This window comes from Artemia sp. Qi Xiang Cuo, chromosome 16 (assembly GCF_049724085.1).
Source record: "Artemia sp. Qi Xiang Cuo chromosome 16, ASM4972408v1, whole genome shotgun sequence".
Lineage (NCBI taxonomy): Eukaryota > Metazoa > Arthropoda > Branchiopoda > Anostraca > Artemiidae > Artemia > Artemia sp. Qi Xiang Cuo.
The window spans coordinates 17,412,854-17,432,316 of NC_142809.1; the positions used below are offsets into that span (position 1 = coordinate 17,412,854).

Here is a 19,463-nt window from a genome sequence, read left to right on the forward strand (position 1 = left end):
ATATGTCACTCTGAAAATGACGAATACAAATTATCAAAGAACAATAAATCCGCTGAATAAATGCACCATACAGTTTTATTGATACCTTTTCAATTAGGAAAAAATAGTAAATGTCACTCTCAATATGACGTATAAAAATTATTAAACAACAATAAACAAGCTTAATCAATGCATAGTAAATTCTTAATGATACATTATAAATATAGAAGTAATAGTAAATGACAACCTGAAAAAGAAGAATACAAATTATCAAATAACAATAAAAACTCAGACTCATTGCATCGTAATGTTTTAATTCTAACTATTCAATATAGAAGTACTATTATATGAATATCTAAAAATGAAGAATACAAATTATCACAAAATAAAAAAAACCCATAATCAAGGCACAGTTATGTCTTAATGTTAACATTTCAACATAGGAGTAATATTAAATGTAACTCTTAATATGATGTTAAAGATCTATTAAAGAAGAAAAAAGAATCTGAATCTATTCACAGTAATGTTTTAATGATAAATTATCTATGTAGGAGTTAATTTAAATTTCACTCTGAACATGACGTATAAAAATTATTACATAACAATGAACCAGTTGAATCATTGCACAATAAAGTTTTAATTATACCTTATCAATATAGAAGTTATAGTATATTACGCTCTGAATTGGACGAGTACATATTATCTTAGAACAATGGAAAATTAGAATCAATGCACCGTACTTTTTTATTGATAACAAGCCAATAAGGAAAAAATAGAAAATGACAATCTTAATATGGTGAATACAAATTATTCAATAACAATGGACAATTTGTATAATTGCACAATAAAGTTTTATTGCTACCATGCCAATATAGAAGTAATAGTAAATGACAATCTGAAAATGGTGTAAACAAATTATCAATAAACAATAGAACATTTGAATCAATGCACAGTAAAGTCTTAAGGCTCCCTCGTAAATATGGAAAAAATAGTAAATGACACTCTGAAAATGACGAATACAAATTATTAAATAACAATAGACCATTTTAAGCAATGTACCATAATGTCATATTGCTACCTAGTCAATAGGGAAAAAATAGAAAATGCCAATCTGAATATGAAGAATACAAATTATTAAAGACAAATAGACAATTTGAAGAAATTCACCATAAAATCTTATTGCTCCATAGTCAATATGGAAGTAATAGTAAATGCCACCCTTAAAATGACTTAAAAAAATTATTAAAGAATAATAAACCCCCCTAATGTACAAATATATAGGCCAAGCATGTTTCTAAATTATCATATTTGTGTCATACTTAGGTATATTTTGTTAGGATTAACCTAACTTCACTTCTTGAGATGCAAGGGGTATATCATACAAGTACAAGGGCCTAGTCTCTACTAAATATCTGTATTAACTTATAGTACCAAAGACAGTGAAAATGTAATTTGGCTGTTTGAATTGAAAAATTAGAAAAATCGATAATTTAATTCTTAATGAAAAAGACCTCCATATACGGTTGGCTAGTTTTCCGTAGTAGTGGCTACCAAATAAAAGTAGAAAAAGAAATGTGGTTGAAAACTAACAAGAAAAAGGTAAAAAGGATATGGTACCAGGCAGCTTAAGAGGGTTTAGCCTTACTTTGAACGTTTAGTTGTCTTTGGGAACCAATAGGTTGTTCATGTTCGATTTTGATGGACGGAGAGGGGGTATCAACTTTAACTTATTAGTATTGCTGATTTATTTTTGTGGTTTAACGTGACAAAACTTAGTATAATATGGTACTGCCCTAAAAACTTCATAATTTTGAAACTGTCAAAAGAGAAGTATTTGAAATTTGGGGTTCTCAGATATGAATAGACCTAAGATGTTTTCAGGGTAGGAAGGGCAATAAATATTTTTATTTTGATGTACCATAATCTTTTTTTTTTCGGGCTATTTCGCCAATGAAGAACGTTCATTTTTAAGGAATAAGGCAGCTAAGTTTTCTCCTTGGTATTCATTGTTGATTTCCCGCAAAGATGGCAAAGCTTTTTAGTTGATTTCTTGCCAACTTTGGAGTTAGGTTCAAATGCTGTGGATTTCTACCTGAGTGTGCTCAAAGGAATTGATTTTGAGGTATGTCTTTCTTCTTTCCATATTCTTTTTCGGCCATTGAATTGAAAATTTTTTAGTCTTTTAACCACTGCATAAAGTTTGTTTTTATTTCAGTTTTTTTTTTTGTTTTGTTTTTTTCGATCTACTTTGGCTTCATGCAATAATTATGATAATTTTATTCTCAGAATTAATGTTTTCGTTAGAAAGTATATGGAATGCAAGGACTAGTGGAAAAGAAACTACTAATGTAGCCCAAATTATATATTTTTCCATGCATTCTCCCATACGTCACTTTTGTTTCAACTTAATTTGAAACGACTTAATTCACGGGTAAATAGTAATGTAGGCATTAGCATGAGAGATCCGAGTGTGATAACGAATTTGAAGAATGCGTTTAAGCACGAGTATGCATGAGTGTGAACATAGAACTTGGGTTTAAACATGAGTGTGAGATTAAGTTTGAGTGAGTAATATGTTTAAGAAGCTGGTGAAACTGGCCTCAGTAGCAAAATTGTTTTCATTGTTTTGGGGTAATAAAGCTTACTTTTAGATTAGGTTTCCTACTATCACCTGATTAACATAAAATTTCTTAATAGACATAAAAGTTGACCACCCAGTAGAGTTTTTACCAACTCAAACACAAAGAGATTACCCATTTTGGATGTAAAGAAAAATGGTTTTACCCAAATTGAAAAAAGGAAAAGAATTTCATTACTGGAAAGGGGAGTTTCCTGGGAGGTTGCAAAGAGGGGGACTTTGAATGGATAGGGATGGAGAAGGAGCGTGCGTAGCTGTGTTTGCCTCAGGCGGATTGGTGCTGCGGTGAGTTGTTAGTAATAGTAGTATTTTGTAGCTGGATGGTTCAACTACCTCTCCTTAGTTACATATCTTTTGTTCATATTGTGAGATTTGAAATGTCAAATTCCCATTGGTGAGGTATAACCTCTGATTAGAATGCTGGAATATATGTAAAAGAATTGCATCTCCAGGTTGTTGACTGTGAGATACCTCATTCCAAAGAGGAAGATGATAGGAACTTTTTAATCAAGGACATGATTAGAGAAACATGTATTAATGACCTAGTGAGTTCCTGGAGTTAAATTTGTATAAGTAAAGAACAAAGCATAATAACTGTTTATTTTAATTATTTAACTATAAGTTAGTTAAATTGCTATGCCGTTAATATTTAACTATGCCGTCCTGGCTAAGTGGACGTGCGCTGGGTTGAGAATTCTTTGTCCAAGGGGCACGGGTTCGATCCCTGGTGTGGCCAGTTATTTGGTTTGGGACGCGGGTCAGTGGCATGACTCTGTAAGCTTAGCCAGAGTCGACCCAGCTCTAAATGGTTACGTGGAGAAATCTGGGAAAGGTAAGCAGGAAGGGTGTGCGAAAACAAAGGATGGCTGGCCCCCAGCCCCCATTGCACTTCCTGGCTGAAGGGCCACGAAACGGAGATCAACACCGCCGGTTTTGATCTTAAGGGTCTAGTGCCGTCATACTTACTTACTTACTTACTTTATAAGTTAGTCAACTGTTTTTGGGGGAGAGATTCAGTTTCTAGTAAATACTATTGGAAATATTTTAGCAAAGTGCATTGACTATTTGCAATTCCTTAAACAGGATATTTCGACGCACCTTGTTGATATACTTATGCTAGTGATCAGGTAGTGATAATAAATTTCGTGATATTACTTATTGTGATAATGATCATCCATTCTACTCTTTGAACTAAGTAATACAAAGCAAAATTACTCTGCCTTTCAAGATACTTATATGTATTTTAGACTACGCTATCTATCCATTTACAATTAAATATAAAATAAACTATAAAATTAGATTTTTATCTGTTCAGACTCACAATTTTCAATTAGGTTTTTTTTTTTTTTTTTTTTTTTTTTTTTTTTTTTTTTTTTTTTTAAGAAGTACATAGTATGTACTCCAAATAACACTATTTTAAGCGATTAACATCCGTTTATTCTTTGTGGGCTGGATGCACCTTATGTAGACACTATATATAAGAAAAATGTTCAGGAATTGTATTGGTAGTGCGTCCGCCCTCCTGAAGAAAGGGTATTAACTTAAATTATGGTTGGATTTTGGAAAAAGTAAATTGTTAATAGTTAATTTCTTAAAAAATAAGAAAATGACTATTTTCACAATTCAACCATCACAATTGTTGCTGTTGGTAGTTGGATTAATATAGTACCTTCTTGGCGTGTTACGAAGTTCACCTACGACGTAATATGTTTCATTGCTCACAGTTTATTTTTGGCATTTCTTAGCGCAAACCGTAAATTTTGCACAATTTTTGGGGCTCTCTCAGTAGATCCGTGGTGTCTATTCACGAAAATATAGAGATATCAGGGTTTGACAAAATATGTTTTTGAATATGTAGGGGAGGGGGGTGGCAATTTGTAGTTTTTTCTGGAAAATACCAAAAATGGTATTTTTGACGGAAAACACCCCCAAAAAAGGTATTTTCAAAATTTAGGGGGGGGGGTAGGGGGGATACAGCCCCCAAGTCAATTTTTATTTAAATTTAAACAAATTTTTTTAGGCTGGGTGTCAGTTGATGGTTTGATGGCAATATTATATTGTATGGTGGCTTTAGATTTCCCAAACTTTTATGATGTGAAGATTAAACTCAAAAATAAGTCAAACTAAGTTTATTCATTTCATTTTCTCTTATTCCTAAAGTGCGGCTCCGGGTACTTATTAGCATCTGATATACCGCTATTCTATTACCTTGCTCCACCACGAGGTTATAAACGTCTGTTGAATCTCCTTTTGAAGGAATCGACAGAGTTGACATTTAGTTTTAAATGTATTAACCGTATTTACTTTAAATGAATTACATTAACTTTGTTTAATTTAGCTAACTAATTAATGCATTATTTAAAAATTAACATAAACTCTAAGTTATTAAACGCAATTTACTTTAACTTTATTACATTAACTTTATTTACTTGGTAATATAAAATAATATCAAACAGTTCGTGGTAACGAACTGTAAGTAAGGAGCAACCCGGCTCAATAGAAACCGAAACTCTAAAAATTGGAGTTTTAATACCAATAGATTGGCTTATTGTGCTGACTTCAAATATATAAGTTTCACAAAGTTTAGTTTTACCCACTAAAGGCTATGAGCCTGAGAATATAAGCCTGATTTTCGAAAAAAGGGGGAAATAACCCCCAAAAAGTCATAGAATGATAATGAAAATTCCAACATCAGTTTCAGCCTATCAGAAAACCCACCTGTAGAGGTTTCAAACTCCTATCCGCAAAAATGTGGAATTTAGTATTTTTTACTTTTTTTTTTTTTTTTTTTTTTTTTCAGGGGCGATTGTATCGACCGAGTGGTCCTAGAATATCGTGAGACGGCTCATTTGAAAATAAATTTAAAGGTCTAGTGCCCTTTTTAAGTGACCTAAAAGATTGGAGTGCTACTAGGCCCCCTTCCCCGTCCATTTTTTCTTAAAATCGTCCGATCAAAATTTTGAGATAGCCATTTCGTTCATCATAGTTGAAAGGCCCAATAACCATGCCTTTAGATATGACTGACCCCCTCCCCCCACAGCCCCAGGGGAAAGGTCTTTGAGTTATAAAAATTTGCCCATTGTTTACGCATAGTATTGTTTATTGGGAACTATAAAGTATGTATATATTTACGGATGGAGGTGGACGAATTTTCTGCCTGGGGGTTTTCCAGGGGTGAATTTTCCATGGGGAGGGAAGTTTCCAGGCGGTGAACTTTTCAGGGGAGATTTGCCAGAATTCCTATATCAAATTCTTCTTTCTCTTTTCCGTCTTACTTTTACGCGTGAAGTTGTTAAGGATAATTGTATGGGGTAAATTTTCACCGGGATTGAATTATCTAGAGGATATTTCCGTGGGGAGGGGGTTTCTCCGTGGAGGTCGGGCCAGATTTCCTGGCATTATAAAAAAAACGATCAGAAATTAAATTATAAAAATAAGTTTTTTTCAACTGAAAGTAAGAGCAACACTAACTTGAAACGAACAGAAATTATTACTTATATGAAGAGGAATGCCCCCTCCTCAACACCTCACTCTTTACGCTAAAGTTTGAAAAATAATTCCGTTCCCTGCAGGACCGCGGATAATTGAGAATTTACTCTGTATATATGTAGATGTGTATAGGCCGTCATAGTCGAGTGGTTAGCATACTAGACTTGAAATCCTTTGTCCGTAAGGACAGGGGTTCGAGTCCTGATGTTGCTGGCTATCTGATTTGGAACGGGGTCAGTGGCGTGACTGTAAGCTCAGCAAGAGTCGACCCAGCCCTAAATGGGTACCTAGGGAAATCTGGGGAAGGTGAACAGGAAAGGCGTGCGGAAGCGCAGGATGGCTGGTCCTCAACCCTCATTTCATTTCCTGGCTGAAAGACCATGAAACGGAGATCAGCACCGCCAGTAGGGACTGTAAGGTCCAGTGCTGCACTCCTAACCTTTACCTTATGAATAAAATGGGTTAGATTTGTAATTACTATATTCGGCTTTTTCAGTTTATTTGTAGTTACATGTTTCTATATTCTAATTTTATTTCGAAGAACCATGGGCAGTGAAAATGAAATCTTGTTGTTCGAAACAGTAAGGTCAATTCGAAATAGTTTTCGACATTGTTCGAAATAGTGGAAATCTATATACATCGTAAAAAAATAAAAAACATCGGGGTTCAGTTTTGATGAAAAACAATTCCAAACATGGCTACAATTTTTTTTTTTGTACTAGTGGGCGCCAAATAAAAAAAAAAAAAAACATGGGTGAAAAATCCGTAAAAAATAAGCTGTAAACGTATGATACCAAAGGGCTAAGAATGTGTAGCTTTTTTTAAGGCTTAGTTCTCTTTGGAACCAACAGGATTTATAATGCTTGAATTTTATGGGTGAAGAGCGTTGTCAAACTTAATCAAACTTAACCTATATACATCGTAAAAAAATAAAAAACATCGGGGTTCAGTTTTTTATGAAAAACAATTCCAAACATGGCTACAATTTTTTTTTTGTACTAGTGGGCGCCAAATAAAAAAAAAAAAAAAAACATGGGTGAAAAATCCGTAAAAAAATAAGCTGTAAACGTATGATACCAAAGGGCTAAGAATGTGTAGCTTTTTTTAAGGCTTAGTTCTCTTTGGAACCAACAGGATTTATAATGCTTGAATTTTATGGGTGAAGAGCGTTGTCAAACTTAATCAAACTTAACCTATATACATCGTAAAAAAATAAAAAACATCGGGGTTCAGTTTTTGATGAAAAACAATTCCAAACATGGCTACAATTTTTTTTTTTGTACTAGTGGGCGCCAAATAAAAAAAAAAAAAAACATGGGTGAAAAATCCGTAAAAAATAAGCTGTAAACGTATGATACCAAAGGGCTAAGAATGTGTAGCTTTTTTTAAGGCTTAGTTCTCTTTGGAACCAACAGGATTTATAATGCTTGAATTTTATGGGTGAAGAGCGTTGTCAAACTTAATCAAACTTAACCTATATACATTTTAAAAAAATAAAAAAAATCGGGGTTAAGTTTTTGATTAAAAAAAATACAAAACATGGATAAAATTTTTTTTTTTTGTACTTGGTGGCGCAAAATAAAAAAAAAAAAAACATGGGTGAAAAATCCGTAAAAAATAAGCTTTAAAAGTATTATACCAATGGGCTAAGAATGTGTAGCTTTTTTTAAGGCTTAGTTCTCTTTGGAACCAACAGGATTTATAATGCTTGAATTTTATGGGTGAAGAGCGTTGTCAAACTTAATCAAACTTAACCTATATACATCGTAAAAAAATAAAAAACATCGGGGTTCATTTTTTTATGAAAAACAATTCCAAACATGGCTACAATTTTTTTTTTTGTACTAGTGGGCGCCAAATAAAAAAAAAAAAACATGGGTGAAAAATCCGTAAAAAATAAGCTGTAAACGTATGATACCAAAGGGCTAAGAATGTGTAGCTTTTTTTAAGGCTTAGTTCTCTTTGGAACCAACAGGATTTATAATTCTTGAATTTTATGGGTGAAGATCGTTGTCAAACTTAATCAAACTTAACCTATATACATCGTAAAAAAATAAAAAACATCGGGGTTCAGCTTTTGATGAAAAACAATTCCAAACATGGCTACAATTTTTTTTTTGTACTAGTGGGCGCCAAATAAAAAAAAAAACATGGGTGAAAAATCCGTAAAAAATAAGCTGTAAACGTATGATACCAAAGGGCTAAGAATGTGTAGCTTTTTTTAAGGCTTAGTTCTCTTTGGAACCAACAGGATTTATAATGCTTGAATTTTATGGGTGAAGAGCGTTGTCAAACTTAATCAAACTTAACCTATATACATCGTAAAAAAATAAAAAACATCGGGGTTCATTTTTTGATGAAAAAAAATTCCAAACATGGCTACAATTTTTTTTTTGTACTCGTGGGCGCCAAATAAAAAAAAAAAAAAACATGGGTGAAAAATCCGTAAAAAATTAGCTGTAAACGTATGATACCAAAGGGCTAAGAATGTGTAGCTTTTTTTAAGGCTTAGTTCTCTTTGGAACCAACAGGATTTATAATGCTTGAATTTTATGGGTGAAGAGCGTTGTCAAACTTAATCAAACTTAACCTATATACATCGTAAAAAAATAAAAAACATCGGGGTTCAGTTTTTGATGAAAAAAAATTCCAAAAATGGCTACAATTTTTTTTTGTACTAGTGGGCGCCAAATAAAAAAAAAAAAAAACATGGGTGAAAAATCCGTAAAAAATAAGCTGTAAACGTATGATACCAAAGGGCTAAGAATGTGTAGCTTTTTTTAAGGCTTAGTTCTCTTTGGAACCAACAGGATTTATAATGCTTGAATTTTATGGGTGAAGAGCGTTGTCAAACTTAATCAAACTTAACCTATATACATTGTAAAAAAATAAAAAACATCGGGGTTCAGTTTTGATTAAAAACAATTCCAAACATGGCTAAAATTTTTTTTTTTGTACTTGTGGGCGCCAAATAAAAAAAAAAAAAACATGGGTTAAAAATCCGTAAAAAATAAGATGTAAACGTATGATACCAAAGGGCTAAGAATGTGTAGCTTTTTTTAAGGCTTAGTTCTCTTTGGAACCAACAGGATTTATAATGCTTGAATTTTATGGGTGAAGAGCGTTGTCAAACTTAATCAAACTTAACCTATATACATCGTAAAAAAATAAAAAACATCGGGGTTCAGCTTTTGATGAAAAACAATTCCAAACATGGCTACAATTTTTTTTTTGTACTAGTGGGCGCCAAATAAAAAAAAAAAACATGGGTGAAAAATCCGTAAAAAATAAGCTGTAAACGTATGATACCAAAGGGCTAAGAATGTGTAGCTTTTTTTAAGGCTTAGTTCTCTTTGGAACCAACAGGATTTATAATGCTTGAATTTTATGGGTGAAGAGCGTTGTCAAACTTAATCAAACTTAACCTATATACATCGTAAAAAAATAAAAAACATCGGGGTTCAGCTTTTGATGAAAAACAATTCCAAACATGGCTACAATTTTTTTTTTTGTACTCGGGGGCGCCAAATAAAAAAAAAAAAAACATGGGTGAAAAATCCGTAAAAAATAAGCTGTAAACGTATGATACCAAAGGGCTAAGAATGTGTAGCTTTTTTTAAGGCTTAGTTCTCTTTGGAACCAACAGGATTTATAATGCTTGAATTTTATGGGTGAAGAGCGTTGTCAAACTTAATCAAACTTAACCTATATACATTGTAAAAAAATAAAAAACATCGGGGTTCAGCTTTTGATGAAAAACAATTCCAAACATGGCTACAATTTTTTTTTTTGTACTAGTGGGCGCCAAATAAAAAAAAAAAAACATGGGTGAAAAATCCGTAAAAAATAAGCTGTAAACGTATGATACCAAAGGGCTAAGAATGTGTAGCTTTTTTTAAGGCTTAGTTCTCTTTGGAACCAACAGGATTTATAATGCTTGAATTTTATGGGTGAAGAGCGTTGTCAAACTTAATCAAACTTAACCTATATACATCGTAAAAAAATAAAAAACATCGGGGTTCAGTTTTTGATGAAAAACAATTCCAAACATGGCTACAATTTTTTTTTTTGTACTAGTGGGCGCCAAATAAAAAAAAAAAAAACATGGGTGAAAAATCCGTAAAAAATAAGCTGTAAACGTATGATACCAAAGGGCTAAGAATGTGTAGCTTTTTTTAAGGCTTAGTTCTCTTTGGAACCAACAGGATTTATAATGCTTGAATTTTATGGGTGAAGAGCGTTGTCAAACTTAATCAAACTTAACCTATATACATCGTAAAAAAATAAAAAACATCGGGGTTCAGCTTTTGATGAAAAACAATTCCAAACATGGCTACAATTTTTTTTTTGTACTAGTGGGCGCCAAATAAAAAAAAAAAAAACATGGGTGAAAAATCCGTAAAAAATAAGCTGTAAACGTATGATACCAAAGGGCTAAGAATGTGTAGCTTTTTTTAAGGCTTAGTTGTCTTTGGAACCAACAGGATTTATAATGCTTGAATTTTATGGGTGAAGAGCGTTGTCAAACTTAATCAAACTTAACCTATATACATCGTAAAAAAATAAAAAACATCGGGGTTCAGCTTTTGATGAAAAACAATTCCAAACATGGCTACAATTTTTTTTTTGTACTAGTGGGCGCCAAATAAAAAAAAAAAAACATGGGTGAAAAATCCGTAAAAAATAAGCTGTAAACGTATGATACCAAAGGGCTAAGAATGTGTAGCTTTTTTTAAGGCTTAGTTCTCTTTGGAACCAACAGGATTTATAATGCTTGAATTTTATGGGTGAAGAGCGTTGTCAAACTTAATCAAACTTAAACTATATACATCGTAAAAAAATAAAAAACATGGGGGTTAATTTTTTGATTAAAAAAAATTCCAAAAATGGAAAAAATTTTTTTTTTTTACTAGTGGGCGCAAAATAAAAAAAAAAAAAACATGGGTGAAAAATCCGTAAAAAATAAGCTGTAAACGTATGATACCAAAGGGCTAAGAATGTGTAGCTTTTTTTAAGGCTTAGTTCTCTTTGGAACCAACAGGATTTATAATGCTTTAATTTTTTGGTTGAATAGCGTTGTCAAAATTAATCAAACTTAACATATATACATCTTAAAAAAATAAAAAACATCGGGGTTCAGCTTTTGATTAAAAACAACTCCAAAAATGGCTGCAGTTTTTTTTTTTGTACTAGTGGGCGCCAAATAAAAAAAAAAAAAAACATGGGTGAAAAATCCGTAAAAAATAAGCTGTAAACGTATGATACCAATGGGCGAAGAAGTTTTTGCTTTTTTTAAGGCTTAGTTCTCTTTGGACCCAACAGGATTTATAATGCTTGAATTTTATGGGTGAAGAGCGTTGTCAAACTTAATCAAACAACCTATATACATCGTAAAAAAATAAAAAACATCGGGGTTAAGATTTTTATTAAAAACAACACCAAAAATGGCTGCAGTTTTTTTTTTTGTACTAGTGGGCGCCAAATAAAAAAAAAAAAAAAAACATGGGTGAAAAATCCGTAAAAAATAAGCTGTAAACGTATGATACCAAAGGGCTAAGAATGTGTAGCTTTTTTTAAGGCTTAGTTCTCTTTGGAACCAACAGGATTTATAATGCTTGAATTTTTTGGGTGAAGAGCGTTTTCAAACTTAAACAAACAACATATATAAATCTTAAAAAAATAAAAAACATCGGGGTTCAGATTTTTATTAAAAACAACACAAAAAATGGCTGCAGTTTTTTTTTGTACTCGTGGGCGCAAAATAAAAAAAAAAAAAAACATGGGTGAAAAATACGTAAAAAAAAAGCTGTAAACGTATGATACCAAAGGGCTAAGAATGTGTAGCTTTTTTTAAGGCTTAGTTCTCTTTGGAACCAACAGGATTTATAATGCTTGAATTTTATGGGTGAAGAGCGTTGTCAAACTTAATCAAACTTAACCTATATACATCGTAAAAAAATAAAAAACATCGGGGTTCAGCTTTTGATGAAAAACAATTCCAAACATGGCTACAATTTTTTTTTGTACTAGTGGGCGCCAAATAAAAAAAAAAAAACATGGGTGAAAAATCCGTAAAAAATAAGCTGTAAACGTATGATACCAAAGGGCTAAGAATGTGTAGCTTTTTTTAAGGCTTAGTTCTCTTTGGAACCAACAGGATTTATAATGCTTGAATTTTATGGGTGAAGAGCGTTGTCAAACTTAATCAAACTTAACCTATATACATCGTAAAAAAATAAAAAACATCGGGGTTCAGCTTTTGATGAAAAACAATTCCAAACATGGCTACAATTTTTTTTTTGTACTAGTGGGCGCCAAATAAAAAAAAAAAAACATGGGTGAAAAATCCGTAAAAAATAAGCTGTAAACGTATGATACCAAAGGGCTAAGAATGTGTAGCTTTTTTTAAGGCTTAGTTCTCTTTGGAACCAACAGGATTTATAATGCTTGAATTTTATGGGTGAAGAGCGTTGTCAAACTTAATCAAACTTAACCTATATACATCGTAAAAAAATAAAAAACATCGGGGTTCAGCTTTTGATGAAAAACAATTCCAAACATGGCTACAATTTTTTTTTTGTACTAGTGGGCGCCAAATAAAAAAAAAAAAACATGGGTGAAAAATCCGTAAAAAATAAGCTGTAAACGTATGATACCAAAGGGCTAAGAATGTGTAGCTTTTTTTAAGGCTTAGTTCTCTTTGGAACCAACAGGATTTATAATGCTTGAATTTTATGGGTGAAGAGCGTTGTCAAACTTAATCAAACTTAACCTATATACATTGTAAAAAAAAAAAAAACACCGGGTTTAATCTTTTTATTAAAAAAAAGCCCAAAAAGTGCAAAAATTTTTTTTTTGTACGATGGGGGGCAAAATAAAAAAAAAAAAAAACATGGGTTAAAAAACAGTAAAAATATATATGTAAAACTATTTTACACATTGGCGACTAATGTTTTTCTTTTTTAATGGATTAGTTATCTTTGGACCCAACAGGATTTATAATGCTTGAATTTTATGGGTGAAGAGCGTTGTCAAACTTAATCAAACTTAACCTATATACATTGTAAAAAAATAAAAAACATCGGGGTTCAGCTTTTGATGAAAAACAATTCCAAACATGGCTACAATTTTTTTTTTACTAGTGGGCGCAAAATAAAAAAAAAAAAAAACATGGGTGAAAAATCCGTAAAAAATAAGATGTAAACGTTTGATACCAAAGGGCTAAGAATGTGTAGCTTTTTTTAAGGCTTAGTTCTCTTTGGAACCAACAGGATTTATAATGCTTTAATTTTATGGGTGAAGAGCGTTGTCAAACTTAATCAAACTTAACCTATATACATCGTAAAAAAATAAAAAACATCGGGGTTCAGCTTTTGATGAAAAACAACTCCAAACATGGCTACAATTTTTTTTTTGTACTAGTGGGCGCCAAATAAAAAAAAAAAAACATGGGTGAAAAATCCGTAAAAAATAAGCTGTAAACGTATGATACCAAAGGGCTAAGAATGTGTAGCTTTTTTTAAGGCTTAGTTCTCTTTGGAACCAACAGGATTTATAATGCTTGAATTTTATGGGTGAAGAGCGTTGTCAAACTTAATCAAACTTAACCTATATACATCGTAAAAAAATAAAAAACATCGGGGTTCAGCTTTTGATGAAAAACAACTCCAAAAATGGCTGCAGTTTTTTTTGTACTAGTGGGCGCAAAATAAAAAAAAAAAAAAACATGGGTGAAAAATCCGTAAAAAATAAGCTGTAAACGTATGATACCAAAGGGCTAAGAATGTGTAGCTTTTTTTAAGGCTTAGTTCTCTTTGGAACCAACAGGATTTATAATGCTTGAATTTTATGGGTGAAGAGCGTTGTCAAACTTAATCAAACTTAACCTATATACATCTTAAAAAAATAAAAAACATCGGGTTTCAGCTTTTTATTAAAAAAAAGTCCAAAAATGGCTTAAATTTTTTTTTTTTACTAGTGGGCGCCAAATAAAAAAAAAAAAAAACATGGGTGAAAAATCCGTAAAAAATAAGCTGTAAACGTATGATACCAAAGGGCTAAGAATGTGTAGCTTTTTTTAAGGCTTAGTTCTCTTTGGAACCAACAGGATTTATAATGCTTGAATTTTATGGGTGAAGAGCGTTGTCCAACTTAATCAAACTTAACCTATATACATTGTAAAAAAATAAAAAACATCGGGTTTCATTTTTTTATGAAAAAAAATCCAAAAATGGGAAAAAATTTTTTTTTTTTGTACTAGGTTGCCCAAAATAAAAAAAAAAAAAAACATGGGTTAAAAAACCGTAAAAAAAAAGATTTAAAACTATTATACCAACGGGCTAAGAATCTGTAGCTTTTTTTATGGCTTAGTTCTCTTTGGAACCAACAGGATTTATAATGCTTGAATTTTATGGGTGAAGAGCGTTGTCAAACTTAATCAAACTTAACCTATATACATCGTAAAAAAATAAAAAACATCGGGGTTCAGCTTTTGATGAAAAACAATTCCAAACATGGCTACAATTTTTTTTTGTACTAGTGGGCGCCAAATAAAAAAAAAAAAAAACATGGGTGAAAAATCCGTAAAAAATAAGCTGTAAACGTATGATACCAAAGGGCTAAGAATGTGTAGCTTTTTTTAAGGCTTAGTTCTCTTTGGAACCAACAGGATTTATAATGCTTGAATTTTATGGGTGAAGAGCGTTGTCAAACTTAATCAAACTTAACCTATATACATCGTAAAAAAATAAAAAACATCGGGGTTCAGCTTTTGATGAAAAACAACTCCAAACATGGCTGCAGTTTTTTTTTTGTACTAGTGGGCGCCAAATAAAAAAAAAAACAAAACATGGGTGAAAAATCCGTAAAAAATAAGCTGTAAACGTATGATACCAAAGGGCTAAGAATGTGTAGCTTTTTTTAAGGCTTAGTTCTCTTTGGAACCAACAGGATTTATAATGCTTGAATTTTATGGGTGAAGAGCGTTGTCAAACTTAATCAAACTTAACCTATATACATCGTAAAAAAATAAAAAACATCGGGGTTCAGTTTTTGATGAAAAACAATTCCAAACATGGCTACAATTTTTTTTTGTACTAGTGGGCGCCAAATAAAAAAAAAAAAAAACATGGGTGAAAAATCCGTAAAAAATAAGCTGTAAACGTATGATACCAAAGGGCTAAGAATGTGTAGCTTTTTTAAGGCTTAGTTCTCTTTGGAACCAACAGGATTTATAATGCTTGAATTTTATGGGTGAAGAGCGTTGTCAAACTTAATCAAACTTAACCTATATACATCGTAAAAAAATAAAAAACATCGGGGTTCAGCTTTTGATGAAAAACAATTCCAAACATGGCTACAATTTTTTTTTGTACTAGTGGGCGCCAAATAAAAAAAAACAAAACATGGGTGAAAAATCCGTAAAAAATAAGCTGTAAACGTATGATACCAAAGGGCTAAGAATGTGTAGCTTTTTTTAAGGCTTAGTTCTCTTTGGAACCAACAGGATTTATAATGCTTGAATTTTATGGGTGAAGAGCGTTGTCAAACTTAATCAAACTTAACCTATATACATCGTAAAAAAATAAAAAACATCGGGGTTCAGCTTTTGATGAAAAACAACTCCAAAAATGGCTGCAGTTTTTTTTGTAGTAGTGGGTGCCAAATTAAAAAAAACATGGGGGGGGGGGGTAAGCAAATAATTAGCTGCAAACGTATGATACCAAAGGGCTAAGAATATGTAGCTTTTTTTAAGGTTTAGTTCTCTTTGAGAACCAACAGATTTATAATGCTTGTATTTTATGGGCGAAGAGCGTTGTCAAATTTAACTAATAATTTTTGCTTAGTTGTTCTCACGGTTCGATGTGACAACACTCGCAAGGAGGGTCTGGGCGTTTCATTCCTCCATATTCCTCCTGGATAATATCGGATGATCATTAGAAGGGACATTGAAAGTTCTACTCACCTGTTTAAGTCAGAGGCAAAATAGCGTTGTCTATTGTAAAGAGTCGTAAGGGTTCAATGTGGTAAACTTCGGAGGGGGCTCATTCGATTACATATTAAAAGTTCTAGTATCCTTTTTAAGAGTCAAAAAAGATTGGAGGGCAACATGCCATCCCATATGAAGCTAAGAGAGGAAAGGAAATAATAAATCAAAAATAAAACCAAAAAAGGGTGAGAAAACGAGGATTTTGTCAGCCAGGGCAAAAACATGAAGACATAAACAATGATCGGTATCTTCACTTCTCGTCAAATCACCCTCCTTCTGTTAAAACAGGGGTAATAATATCTTTAGTCGACAGAGTTTTAAAAATATGTTCACTTAATTACGTAAATTTTGAATTAAATTTTATCAAATATATTCTTTTCTGGAATTGCTGCCCAATAAACCTTATTGAAAATATCCTAGATAGACGATTAAAAAAGATAAAACAAGAAAACAGGGAGCCCGTCCCCTTTGATTCAGTTGTTCCAGCAATTGAGAAAAAAACTTTCAACACTCTACCATACATTTCAAAACCTAGTGATAAACTTGGAAATTTTTTTAAATAAACACAATCTCTCTGTTTCTTTCAAAAGTGAACAAAAAGTTGAACATTTTTTCAACTCAGTAAAAGATAAAACTGACCATGTACTGGGTAGATGTGTCTACTGAGTCCCGTGTTCATGTGGGAAATTTTACATTGGTAGGACCCTTCAACAACTTGGTGAACGTTTGCATGAACACAAAATTTCAACAGATAAGTCCCTGAGATTGAAAAATCAAGATGACAACTTTGACTCCGCCTTGGCCCAGCATATTTTCAAAAATCCGACACATCTTGTTCTTTTTGAGGAGACAACCTTAATATCTACTGTAAATGGCCTACCGTAATCTTTTAAAGAGGTAATTGAGATAAAAAAAAAAATATATATATATAAACAGAAATGTGGCTATAAATAGAGACACCGGAGACATTTCATTAAGCCCAATTTATAACAATTTAATACTAAAAGACTCAATTGATATTTGCACTAAGTCAAATTTAAGAGAACCTATTTGTATACCTAATGAAAACCAAATTTGTAAACAAGCAAAAAGTATCGCGAGGCAAAACATTCTCGCTCAGTCTCTTTGGTAAATATTGTCTGTCATTCGTTTTGCCTTGGTCTTTCATTCACTGTCTGTTCGTGTCGTGTACAGTAAACTCCAAAAGGTTAGATTTCTGTTGTGTTTTTTTTTTTTTTTTTTTTTTGTTAAGCACTGAGGAAGACTTGGAGGAGGTCCTTGTCGAAATATTTGCATTTTTTTCGTCTTTATGTTTTGGCTACTGGCCGACAAAATCCTCGTTTTCTCACCCGTTCCTGGTTTTATTTTTCATTTATTATTTCCTTTCCTCTCTTAGCTTCATATGTCATGTATAGCCAATGTGGTCTAAGAAAGTATTTACATGCCATCCCCCCCCCCACGGTTTTTTCCTCAAACGCAACCGATCGAAATTTTTAGATACCCATTTTATTCAAAATAGTCCAAAGGTCAAATAACCATACCACCAGCCTTGACATCCCCATTTACAGCCTCCGAGCAAGGACTGTAAGCTATGCAAGTTGCGCATTGTTAAGATATGCAGTTTTTATGAGAATAGGCTTAGGTAAACTTTGGAGGGTTCCAGTGTTTTAAAAATGTTTCTTAATCCAGTTCAGTGACCCTTGTGTGTTCAGCAGTCGCTTTTAAAGAATTTTGACAAAATTCCGACTTTAGAATAAAGAATGAGGTTTTGATGAAGGGGCAACCCCTTCATATACGAAATAATTTCTGTTCGTCTTGAATTTTAATGTTACTCCTTAATTTCAGTTGAAAAGAGTTGTATTTTTAATTTAATTTCTGAACATTTTTCAAATCATGCCTAGGCTTAGCCATCAGCCACGTAGAAGACCAAGTCACTCACGTCTTCCATCCACAGGAACAATAATACACATCTTCGTCCACCCGAATTTCTTTAGTAAAATTATTACTAACAACTTATTCAAGAAAACTACTGTTCATCGAAAATTTGGGCTAAATATTGAAATCTTGTCAATAATTTTATTTGCAGTCCAATATTTAAATTATCAAGAAAACATTCTATCAGTTTATAAAAGGACTAGAGCTCTCAATTTCCGATCGAATGGCCATCCTCCCAAGTTTCGACGACTATCAGGGGGAGGTCGGGGATGAGTAAGGTAATCCCTTCTATATGGAATGTAGTATGCTCATTTTGGGATTTAATGTTACTCTTTACTTTCATTATACCAGACTAGACCATAAATATTCCCAGAAATCAAGAGGGATTATCAAAACCTATTCAGGAGAGGGGTTAGGGGTTTTGACCCCCCCCCCTACCATGAAATGTTTGTCTGACTTGTAAAATGCATTAAAGCACATTTTTGATGTATTTTTTAATTTTGTCGTGAATTCCCCCTCCAGAAAAAAATAACTGCCCCGTCCCAAACAAAAGTCCTGAAAAAGTGATTGGAGACCGACCAATTCCTGTCCTAGGACCGTTTTAATATCTGGTCCCATTTGATATATGGAAAGTGATCACACATCCATGATCCTTCTTTGGTGAAAAAAAAAATAAATACACAATTCAAAACATTTGTAGAGGAGAACTTTAAACCTCTACAGTAGGGTTCTCTGATTCTTTTGTTGTTTGGTAGAGGGGCAGGTGCCTCAAAGGTTGCGTTTTAATGGCAAAACATCCCCACTCTCATTGAGCCTTCAGGTAAATACAGAATTAGTTTGAAGGAAGGTGCGGGGGAATAATTTCTAATTTAATCCCTCTTGATCTCTGGGAATATTTCTGGTCTACGCTACTGTTATAAAAGTAAAGAGTGACAACATTAAACCCCAAAATGAACAGGATTTATTCCGTTTAGGAGGAGGGCTGCCACTTCCTCACCTCCACCTCATAGTCGTAGAAATTTCGGAGGATGCTCATTCGATCAGAAATTGAGAATTCTAGTCCTTTTTTTATAAGTCGAGAGTCATTGGAGACCCACCAGCCCTTGTCCTAAAACTGGTTTTGGTATTTAATCTTTTTGTTGTCAGTTTTCACGTTGATTTAGATGATTTGGAAAACCATTGAAAGCTCCTGGCTTTGATGGTATTGTCAATCTAGTTATTTAAAAGAAATTTCAGTTTTCACTATGAATTTTACTTGATTTGGAAAAATCGGCTCCAACATTACCACCACCCTCAGGAGAGGATTAAATATGTGCGAGGCCCGATTGAACCATGTTTAGCGGGGCCCTCTCTATATATAAAATTAAATAAGGTAAAATACATACATAGTAGTTTGCGTACGTAAAGTAGTTCAAGTAAGTAGTGCAAAATATC

General features: G+C 32.7%; 1 long non-coding RNA gene across 2 annotated transcripts in view; it reads left to right on the forward strand.

Annotated features, from left to right (window-relative positions):
- The first annotated feature begins 1,369 nt into the window (after positions 1-1,369).
- LOC148942637 (uncharacterized) overlaps positions 1,370-19,463 on the forward strand; it is a 41,174-nt gene continuing 23,080 nt past the window's right edge. Inside the window, exon 1 of one of the 2 annotated variants that reach the window (XR_016143078.1) lies at positions 1,370-2,101. This is a non-coding gene — a long non-coding RNA (uncharacterized LOC148942637). The remainder of the gene's footprint in view (positions 2,102-19,463) is intronic. The other variant, XR_016143077.1, reaches the window with a different exon arrangement.